Source organism: Phyllobates terribilis, unplaced genomic scaffold, assembly GCF_046119375.1.
Source record: "Phyllobates terribilis strain yellow unplaced genomic scaffold, ASM4611937v1 Scaffold_1__5_contigs__length_1240528914, whole genome shotgun sequence".
Lineage (NCBI taxonomy): Eukaryota > Metazoa > Chordata > Amphibia > Anura > Dendrobatidae > Phyllobates > Phyllobates terribilis.
Window position 1 is genome coordinate 803,039,381 of NW_027362761.1, and position 10,218 is coordinate 803,049,598.

The 10,218-nt window shown below is 49.8% G+C and overlaps 2 non-coding genes across 2 annotated transcripts; both read left to right on the top strand.

The window, feature by feature from the left end:
- The first annotated feature begins 2,412 nt into the window (after positions 1-2,412).
- On the top strand, positions 2,413-2,484 carry TRNAS-UGA (transfer RNA serine (anticodon UGA)). Its single transcript has one exon. It is a non-coding gene; the product is annotated as a tRNA-Ser (tRNA).
- Positions 2,485-2,621: 137 nt separating this feature from the next.
- On the top strand, positions 2,622-2,693 carry TRNAA-UGC (transfer RNA alanine (anticodon UGC)). The gene has a single exon. It is a non-coding gene; the product is annotated as a tRNA-Ala (tRNA).
- The last annotated feature ends 7,525 nt before the right edge of the window (positions 2,694-10,218 follow it).

The following is a 10,218-nucleotide window of genomic DNA, read 5'->3' on the forward strand; positions in this document are numbered from 1 at the left end:
TTAACAAAAAAGTGTGAAACAACTGAAAATATGTCTTATATTCTAGGTTCTTCAAAGTAGCCACCTTTTGCTTTGATGACAGCTTTGCACACTCTTGGCATTCTCTTGATGAGCTTCAAGAGGTAGTCACCGGAAATGGTTTTCATTTTACAGGTGTGCCCTGTTAGGTTTAATAAGTGGGATTTCTTGCCTTATAAATGGGGTTGGGACCATCAGCTGTGTTGTGCAGAAGTCAGGTGGATGCACAGCTGATAGTCCTACTGAATAGACTGTTCGAATTTGTATTATGGCAAGAAAAAAGCAGCTAAGTAAAGAAAAACAAGTGGTCATCATTACTTTAAGAAATGAAGGTCAGTCAGTGCGAAAAATTGGGAAAACTTTGAAAGTGTCCCCAAGTGCAGTTGCAAAAAACATCAAGCGCTACAAAGAAACTGGCTCACATGAGGACCGCCCCAGGAAAGAAAGACCAAGAGTCACCTCTGCTTCTGAGGATAAGTTTATCCGAGTCACCAGCCTCATAAATCGCAGGTTAACAGCAGCTCAGATTAGAGACCATGGCAATGCCACACAGAGTTCTAGCAGCAGACACATCTCTACAGCAACTGTTAAGAGGAGATTTTGTGCAGCAGGCCTTCATGGTAAAATAGCTGCTAGGAAACCACTGCTAAGGACAGGCAACAAGCAGAAGAGACTTGTTTGGGCTAAAGAACACAAGGAATGGACATTAGACCAGTGTAAATCTGTGCTTTGGTCTGATGAGTCCAAATTTGAGAACTTTGGTTCCAACCACCGTGTTTTTGTGCGACGCAGAAAAGGTGAATGGATGGACTCTACATGCCTGGTTCCCACCTTGAAGTATGGAGGAGGAGGTGTGATGGTGTGATGGTGTGGGGGTGCGTTGCTGGTGACACTGTTGGGAATTTATTCAAAATTGAAGGCATACTGAACCAACATGGCTACCACAGCATCTTGCAGCGGCATGCTATTCCATCCGGTTTGCGTTTAGTTGGACCATCATTTATTTTTCAACAGGACAATGACCCCAAACACACCTCCAGGCTGTGTAAGGGCTATTTGACCAAGAAGGAGAGTGATGGGGTGCTACGCCAGATGACCTGGCCTCCACAGTCACCAGACCTGAACCCAATCGAGATGGTTTGGGGTGAGTTGGACCGCAGAGTGAAGGCAAAAGGGCCAACAAGTGCTAAGCATCTCTGGAAACTCCTTCAAGATTGTTGGAAGACCATTTCCGGTGACTACCTCTTGAAGCTCGCCAAGAGTGTGCAAAGCAGTCATCAAAGCAAAAGGTGGCTACTTTGAAGAACCTAGAATATAAGACATATTTTCAGTTGTTTCACACTTTTTTGTTAAGTATATAATTCCACATGTGTTAATTCATAGTTTTGATGCCTTCAGTGTGAATGAACAATTTTCATAGTCATGAAAATACAGAAAAATCTTTAAATGAGAAGGTGTGTCCAAACTTTTGGTCTGTACTGCATGTCAGAAAAAACATTCATATTAGTCGAATATACCAAGAAAAATCTAAGAATCTTAGGGAGATAGATGGTGTCATAGCCTTCATTTCCCTTCCTACCAGTGGAGGTTGGCACCCTAAGGGACACGATGTGGCGCCCCCACTCCACATACCCTGTCCCTACCTGACCCTTACCTGGACCTTCCTCACCAAAGCCAACACCATCACCCACATAAAGTGCTTTAAAAATATTGGCGGAATCTAATTAGGCTAAATGCAGCATTAGGCTAGTAGTGTTCTGTAATATACATGATATTTCTCAATGGATGTAGTGATTTGTTCAATAGGATCATAGATAGTATCACTCTATTCAGTGTTGTCAATTGAAAAGAGAGATTTAGTGCATGTTCAGAACACAATTCCTCACTTTATCTCAGTCTGTGTTGACAATATAAGAAAAAACATACAGATACAGTTCATACTACCATTGGCTACATATAATGTCTGCAAAATGGATATACATAGATTCATGCAGCAATAGTTCATAGCACTATCAGCTATACATATTGTCTAGTAGATATACATAAAGTTCATGGGGTACATTATGCCCAAACAGTCAATTTTTAATGCACAGCCACTGAGATGTGGAATACCTTTCACGAATTGATAACAATAGTATACTCAAATAGGTGTAGATTATAATATCATCAGCTACATATACAGATTACACATAGAGCTAATCAGCAGAAAATGATTATGCTCAAAACAGTCAATATTCAATGCACATACACTGAGAGGATTCAGCGAAAAAAGCTTCCATGTGGTAAATATAAAACTTAGCTCTGACCAACAGAGCTGGTTGTTTGTAACTATAGACCCTTGTTCTATTTAACTTGGTTTTCTCTCTTTCTTCTCTACACTATTTGTAGACTTTCGGGGATGTAGCCCAGTGGTAGAGCACACGCTTTGAATGTGTGAGACCCTGGGTTCAATCCCTGGCATCTCCATGGCTTGCATTCATGTGCAAGGAATACGCTTTCTACTGTCACCTATTTTTTCTTAGAATTCTCTTGTTCCTGAAGTCGTAGTGTCAAATCAGTACTTGTGTGCGCTCTGCTCTACTCTACTCTATTCACAGACTTTTGGGGATGTAGCTCAGTGGTAGAGCGCATGCTTTGCATGTATGAGCTCCTGGGTTCAATCCCCAGCATCTCCAACCTTTTTCAAATATGGCAGCAAATGGTTGGCTAACACACTCAAGCTTAGTGGCAAGACTCCCAAGGAATTTCTGTCGCTCAAACCGCTTTTCTTTGGCATTTCACGTAGCAGGAATAGGCTTTTTCTCTTCCAGATTTTAAAGACTGCATACAACCCTACGGCATGGGCAACATTTTACCACTCAGTAAAGTGACATAAATGGGAACTGTACTTTCAACCAACTTTGCTTAAATCAATAGTACAGGCGAATATAAGAAACTTTGTAATATACCGTATATACTCGAGTATAAGCTGACCCGAATATAAGACGAGGCCCCTAATTTTACCACAAAAACTGGGAAAACTTATTGACACGAGTATAAGCCTAGGGTGGAAAATGCAGCAGCTGCTAGCAAATTTCCCCATCCTGGAAAGCATTGCTCCCTCATCCCCAATCCTGGTATGTATGGCCCCCCTTATCCCAATCCTGATATGCATGGCCCCCTCTTCACCAATTCTGGTATGCATGCCCCCCTCATCCCAAATCATGTTATGCATGGCCCCCTCATCACCAATCCTCGTATGCATGGCATCCCTCATCCCCAATCCTAGTATGCATGACACCCCTCATCCCAAATCCTGGTATGCATGGCACCCCTCATCCCAGTCCTGGTATGCATGGCACCACTCATCCCAATCCTGGTATGCATGTTACCCCTCATCCCAATCCTGGTATGCATGGCACCCCTCATCCCAATCCTGGTATGCATGGCTCCCCTCATCCCAATCCTGGTATGCATGGCACCCCTTATCCCAATCCTGGTATGCATGGCCCCCTCATCCAAATCTTGGTATGCATGGCACCCCTCATCCCAATCCTGGTATGCAAGGCACCCCTCATCCAATCCTCGCATGTATGGCACCCCTCATCCCAATCCTGGTATGCATGTTCCCCTCATCCCCAATCCTGGTATGCATGGCCCCCTTATCCCAAATCTTATTATGCATGGCCCCCTCCACCAATCTTGCTATGCATGGCACCCTTCATCCCCAATCCTGTAATGTATGGCACCCCTCATCCCCAATCCTGGTATGCATGGCACCCCTCATCCCAAATCCTGGTATGCATGGCACCCCTCATCCCAATCCTGGCATGCAAGGTGCCCCTCATCCCAATCCTGGTATGCATGGCACCCCTCATCCCAATCCTGGTAAGCATGGCCCCACTATTCTGGTATGCATGGCCTCCCATCACTGAACACATGAAAAAAAATAAACACCTCTACTCACCTTCCTCCCCTCTGCTCCAGCGGATTCGGCTGCTACAGGGGTATTGCACCTCAACCCAGAGGTGTGATATTCCACTCCCGGGTAAGGATGGAGTGTGGAACTGAGCTCAGTTAGCTGCATGCACTACACACATCCCATTTCCGAGGAACAGATCGATGGTACTCCCACTAGAGAAATGTGCAGGTACAACAGTGTCTGTTCCTGGCTGGAGTGGGAGGGGGGTGGAACATCCCAGTAGTGTAGGGGCAGATAGGGGGAGCAGTCTGGGTAAAGCTAGGAGCTCATTGGGTGCTGGTCACCTGAGCTCACACATAGAGGGAGTATATAAGGTGGGAACCATCTTAGATCAGGGTCAGTCTTTTGCAGAGTGAGGTCAGTCTGTCAGAGTTGAGTCAGAGAAGCAGAGCAGAGGAGAAGAGCAGCTCCAATGCCAAGAGAGAGAGAGGAGAAAGAAAGACCCAGAGGGGGAGAAAGAAGGAACTCCAAGAGCCCAAATTAGACCAGAGGGTGAAGAGTTGGCAACAGGGTACCGGATCCCAAGCTGGCAGAGGCTACAGCACACCTTAGCCAGGAACCGGAGGTCGTGGGCAGGACCGATCTGCCACGATCACCCACTAAATCCACCCGGAAGGCAGACCAGGAATAGGGTCAGGGAACCCAGAGACAAGGGTTTACCGCCAAGAGGCCCGAGGGAGCCGGACATAGGTGGATCCCTGGTGGGGAAGGCCAGAGAAGAGGACAGGACAGAAAGGGAGCTCAGGACCACGCTCCAGAATCACCTGGGGGTTGGCTGAGTCCAGGACCTGGTGGACGCAGCACGGCTCGGGTGGTCACTTAAGGCCGGAGTGACCAGAACAACTGCAGTAAGTAAACAAACCCTGAACTGCACAGCCCGACTCTGAGTCTCATTTCCATCCTCGCTGCACCACCACAACCCCCATCCTCTGCAACTGACCCCCTGAGGCTATACCCCTCCCGTTGGGGGTTATACTACCTAAGCTGCACACACATCACCAGCCTCAGTGGACCCTGCTGCAGCGGCGGCCGTATTGACCGCAATTCAACGGGTGGCGTAGTCGACACAAAAGAACATCTAGTAACATCATAAGGACTGCCACACACTGAGTTTGACACCCTGGGCACGGATCGGGTCACAGCCACTCGGAGACTACAACCCCCATCTGATCCGGCTCCGGGTATCCCTAACAGCACTGGCCCAGGGGGCGCGTCACATGGCACCCCTCATCCCAATCCTGGTAAGCATGGCCCCACTATTCTGGTATGCATGGCCTCCCATCACTGAACACATGAAAAAAAATAAACACCTCTACTCACCTTCCTCCCCTCTGCTCCAGCGCTGCGTCCTTTTTGCCAGCATCTCACCTCAGCATCTGAGCAGCGCATGACATCACTGCCATGCACCCTCAGATGCCGAGGTGAGCTGCGGGGATATTCACTCCTCTCCATGCCCATGGAAGTGGAGAGGGGTGAATATTCATTCTCCTTAATAGCGCAGTGTGAGTAGCAGCTGCCGCTTCTTGCTGCGATCACATGTGCCCGCTACTAAAGAGAATGAATATTCACCCCTCTCCACGCCCATGGGAGAAGAATGAATATTCATTCTCTCTAATAGCGGGCACATATGATCGCTGAGCCGCAGTAGGAAGTGGCAGCTGCGATTCACACTGCGCTGTTAAGGAGAATGAATATTCACCCCTCTCCACTCCCATGGGCATGGAGAGGTGTGAATATTCATTTTGTTTAGCAGCGGGCACACGTGGTAGCTGCAGCATTTATTTGAAAATGTGGTACATTTTCAAATAAATTAGCTTTTTTCTCCGCTTACCAGCTATTTTTTGTCCAGCCCTGCCTCCTACATGCACTGTGAGAGCAGGAATAATTCATCTATCTTGACTCCATTTTGGTTACTACGTGCATCTCCTGCTTTGTGAGATGGAGTCTAAGCCAGTCTGTGTGTTTGTAGATAATGAGTCTCAGGCATTCCTTTGTCTAATGGGACTTAAGGCCCCGTCACACTTAGCGACGCTGCAACGATCCCGACAACGATACGACCTGTCAGGGATCGTTGCTGCGTCGCTATGTGGTCGCTGGTGAGCTGTCAAACAGGCAGGCTCACCAACGATCAGGGGAGCAGCGACATCGTGGAAAGAATCTTTCCACGATGTCCTGCTCCTGGTTACGAGCCTGCTGAAGCAGGAGCAGGCTGGTAACCATGGTAAACATCGGGTTACTAGGGGCACACGCGCACCTAGTAACCCGTTGTTTATCATGGTTACCACTCTGCTACAGTGAGCGGGAGGTTACCGCTCACTTTAGCAGGCTGGTGACCATGGTAAACATCGGGTTACTAGGGGCACACGCGCACCTAGTAACCCGTTGTTTATCATGGTTACGAGCCTGCTAAAGTGAGTGGTAACCTCCCGCTCACTGTAGCAGAGTGGTAACCATGATAAACAACGGGTTACTAGGTGCGCGTGTGCCCCTAGTAACCCGATGTTTACCATGGTTACCAGCCTGATCGCTGCTCCCGCTGGTCACACACAGCGATGTGTGCTGACCAGCTGGAGGGCAACGACCAAAAAATGGTCCAGGACACTTTGCAGCGATCAGCGACCTCACAGCAGGGGCCTGATCGTTGCAAAGTGTCACACATAGCGACATCGCTGGTGAGGTCGCTGTTGCGTCACCAAAACCTCGCTAGTGATCTCGCTATGTGAGACGGGGGCTTTAGAGATAACATATAGGAAAATTAAAGTAAGAGGTAGAGCCACACCTAAAGTCTTTAGGTGGGTGTAGACAGTATTAACTTTAGAAAATGAGATGTATTTATGCTAATTCCAGCACATATGTAGAGATAAGCTGAGCCAATTATATTGCTACAATGTTTGTCCAGTAAATATATATATGAGTGACTGATGATATAATAAAAAGAGATCTGCTGTGATGCCTAAGAGTGTATCAGCGTGGCTCTTTCCGTGCATGTATTTGGATTTTACAATTTAATTTGGAGCAGGCACAATATCTCAGAATATCCCACACTAAGTGGCAATGACAAAAGCTGGCACCACAAACAGGGACCTGCTAATTCAAAGGACCGCTGATCCAAACATTTTGCTGTCCCAGACAGCAGGACAACTCTGGACAGCTGTAGCAAAAGGCAAGAAGCTTTTTTCTAACATTACCTGAACTTGTCCCTCTGTCCTGGTGGTTTCGGTGTGTGTTGGGTAAGTGTGTCGCAGGTCGCTCGATCTGCTCATAGTAAGTGGGTCCATTATTGTTAGCCAAAGAACCATGAGCAGACCTTGTGTGTTGAATTCCTGTGTTGTATGTTGTGTGGGAAGTGTGGATTTGGCATTTGACTGGTCATCAGTCCCTGGAGCTAGGTTGTAGCACAGGTGGGTTAGGTAGATCTGGAGGGAAAGAGTAACGATTAGTGGATTACACCCAATGGAGCCGATATTGGTGATTGCAGGCAGCAGCCTCCAGTAGTTCAAAGAAAACTCGTATGGTTGCGACCCCTAGACGTAGGGGCCGATGGTTTTCGGCTGATTTAGTCAGGCATGGACTGAGAAAGAAACCATAGAGAAAATTATGAGTCCTCACTGGTTTGCCTCTCTAGTCAGGCATGGAGAGACAGAGAAAGAAACCAGAGAGAAAGGTAAGAGTCCCCGCTGGTTTACCTCTATAGTCATGCATTCCTGTTGTAAAAGACAGAAGATGGGACGTCTGTCCACTAAGAGACAGTCTGAGCAAGGTAGGGTTGCTGTCAAGGTGGTGAAGGAAAAGGAAGAAAAGAAATTTGTTTACAAAATGCATAGGTTTTGTTTAGCATCTGGTTCTCCACCGGGTGGCAGATTTAATGAGGGTTTTTGGAAAAGTGTATTGAAGGAGAAGATAGGATGCTTAAATGATGTTGGCTTGTTAGACCAGGCTTAGATATGATGGAAAACCTCTAAATGTGTAGCTAGAGGCGAGTTGAAGGAAGAAAAACATGGTGACAACTTATTGTAAGTAAAAAAGATGGCTCTGATCACTCTGCTACTCCCAGATTGATTTCACCCCCTTATATTGTCCCTGAAGGATGGACATGCTATTTATGCAGAAATCAGAACCCAAATTGGCCGGAGACCTGTGGTGTATGTGATGCCCCCTGTCGGCACATATAAATTAATAAACTCCCTACTCCAAAGACAGGATTATACCCATTGTTAGGAGCCCATTGGTTGCTGGTCACCTGGGCTCATGTTCAGAGGGAGGTATAAAAGGTGGGCACCATCTTAGTTCTAGGAGAAGTTCGTTCTGTCCAGTGAGGAGAAGACAGGGAGTAGAGGCTCTGTAGGAGCTCTACTCCAGGAGGGCCTAGTGAGAGGCCGAGGAGGAGGTGAAGGGGAGCTGAGATTGCGTCTCATCCCAGCTCCAAGAGAAAGGAACAGAAAGGAACAGGAAGGAACAGAAAAGGAGAAGAAGAGACAGAGAAACAGAAGGGCTCAGGAACAAGAAGGTGGAAGGGACCCTAAGAACCCACGAGAATCCAGGGTGAGGGGTCAGGCAGATTAAGGGTACCGGATCCCAAGTTGGTGGAGGAGAAACTACCCTCAGCCAAAGACCGGTCGTCTTGATCATTTATTGGTGCGACACCTCATCAAACCTGATAGGAAGGCACCATATAGGGCAGTGGAGGACGGGGCCCACGTTTACCCGTTCAAGTTCGCGGCAGCTGGACAAAAGTGGGTCACTGGTGAGGCAGGCCAGAGAAAGGACAAAAGGGGGTCCTGAGCCATACTTCTGAACTGCCTGGGAGTTGACCGAGCCCCACACCTGGTGGACGCAGCACGGCTCGGGCGGTCACTACCGGTGCCGAAGTGACCCGGAGCACATGAACTGTGAGTAAAGACCCTGGACTGTAACTTGTTGTCTGTGTGCTCCTTCGCGCCTCCAGCACTACCGGTATTGGGACTCTCACCACCATCACTCCCACCATCCACTACACTGCCCTGGGGCCGCACTCTTCCCGTGGGGAGTCACACCATCCCAGCTGCACCCACCATTGGCCCCAGCGGTCTGCCCTGCAGCGGCGGTTCCTAATAACCGCAATCCACGGGTGGCGTAGTCGGACATTATCTAAAACATCTAAAAGACTGCCACTGGTCTGACCACCCTGAGCCACGGAACCGGGTCGCCACTACTACCCCCATCGTTCCCCTACTGCCCGGATCCGAGTGCCCCACGGCTCAGGGGGCGAGTCAGCTTTGGCGTAGTCGGCAGGATTTCGTGCCCGCTAACCACGGGTACTGCGCGCCTGAAAAGAGACTGTTTCATTGTGCTAAAAATGGCGCCCGCCCCAGAAGAACGAGCGCCATAATGTGCGCGCCAAAAGACCAGAGGAGGCCGCCTCCCATCGTGGGCCGGGTCCCAGAATGGCGCCAAAGAGGAAGCCCGCCCCCAACAACCATGAGCACGGCTGTAGAAATGTCTGTCAATGTGGGGGGGCTGACCATGAGAGTGATTGTCAGCAGAATGCCCCAGGACCACCCCCCATGGGGGCGGAAAGAGAAGAAAACTGCGGGGCAGGGGGTGGTCTGGATCAGTCCAGACAGACTGCACCCGGGGATGGACGCCCTCAGCAGCACCAGCCTCTTGGCCCGAAGCCTGCTGCAGGCCGAACCGCTCTGCAGCCTAGCAGAAGTCCTAGCGCAGCTCCCCCGAGACCCGGAGTGTCCGCGAGCTTCACTGGAGGATCTGGAGAGGAGGATGGTCCAAGCGCAGCGGGGTGCACTCAGCGAGTGGAGAGAAGAACTGGCCCGGCAGGCTGGAATCCACCAGCGACAAGCCTCAACCGCACCCCGGAGTCTGCCTGCCTCTGAGGACGGCGCAGGAGAGAGGACCGGAGGCGACGCCGCGGAGGGAGCCTCGAGGACTGAAGCAAGTGAAGGGGACGTCACCACCCCAGGCCCAGCAACCGCAAGCCTGCCCCAGCCTCCCGTCACAGCACCCGAAGCCCCACTCACCGCACCTGTTGCCGCACCCGCCACTGCTCCCAGCTAGGCCTCAAGCGGCGAGCGCCGCGGCCACGGCCCGCCCGGCGCCACGCCCCTTGACCCCGGGCGTCGTAAAGCGAGAAGCATCATCGGCCCGGTCGCAAGGCCTGGATGACCCGGGCGCCATTGCTAAGCCTGCCCCCTGTCCCGGACGGGACTGCCACCTAGCGCAGCCGAGAGACCCCCGGCCTGGTC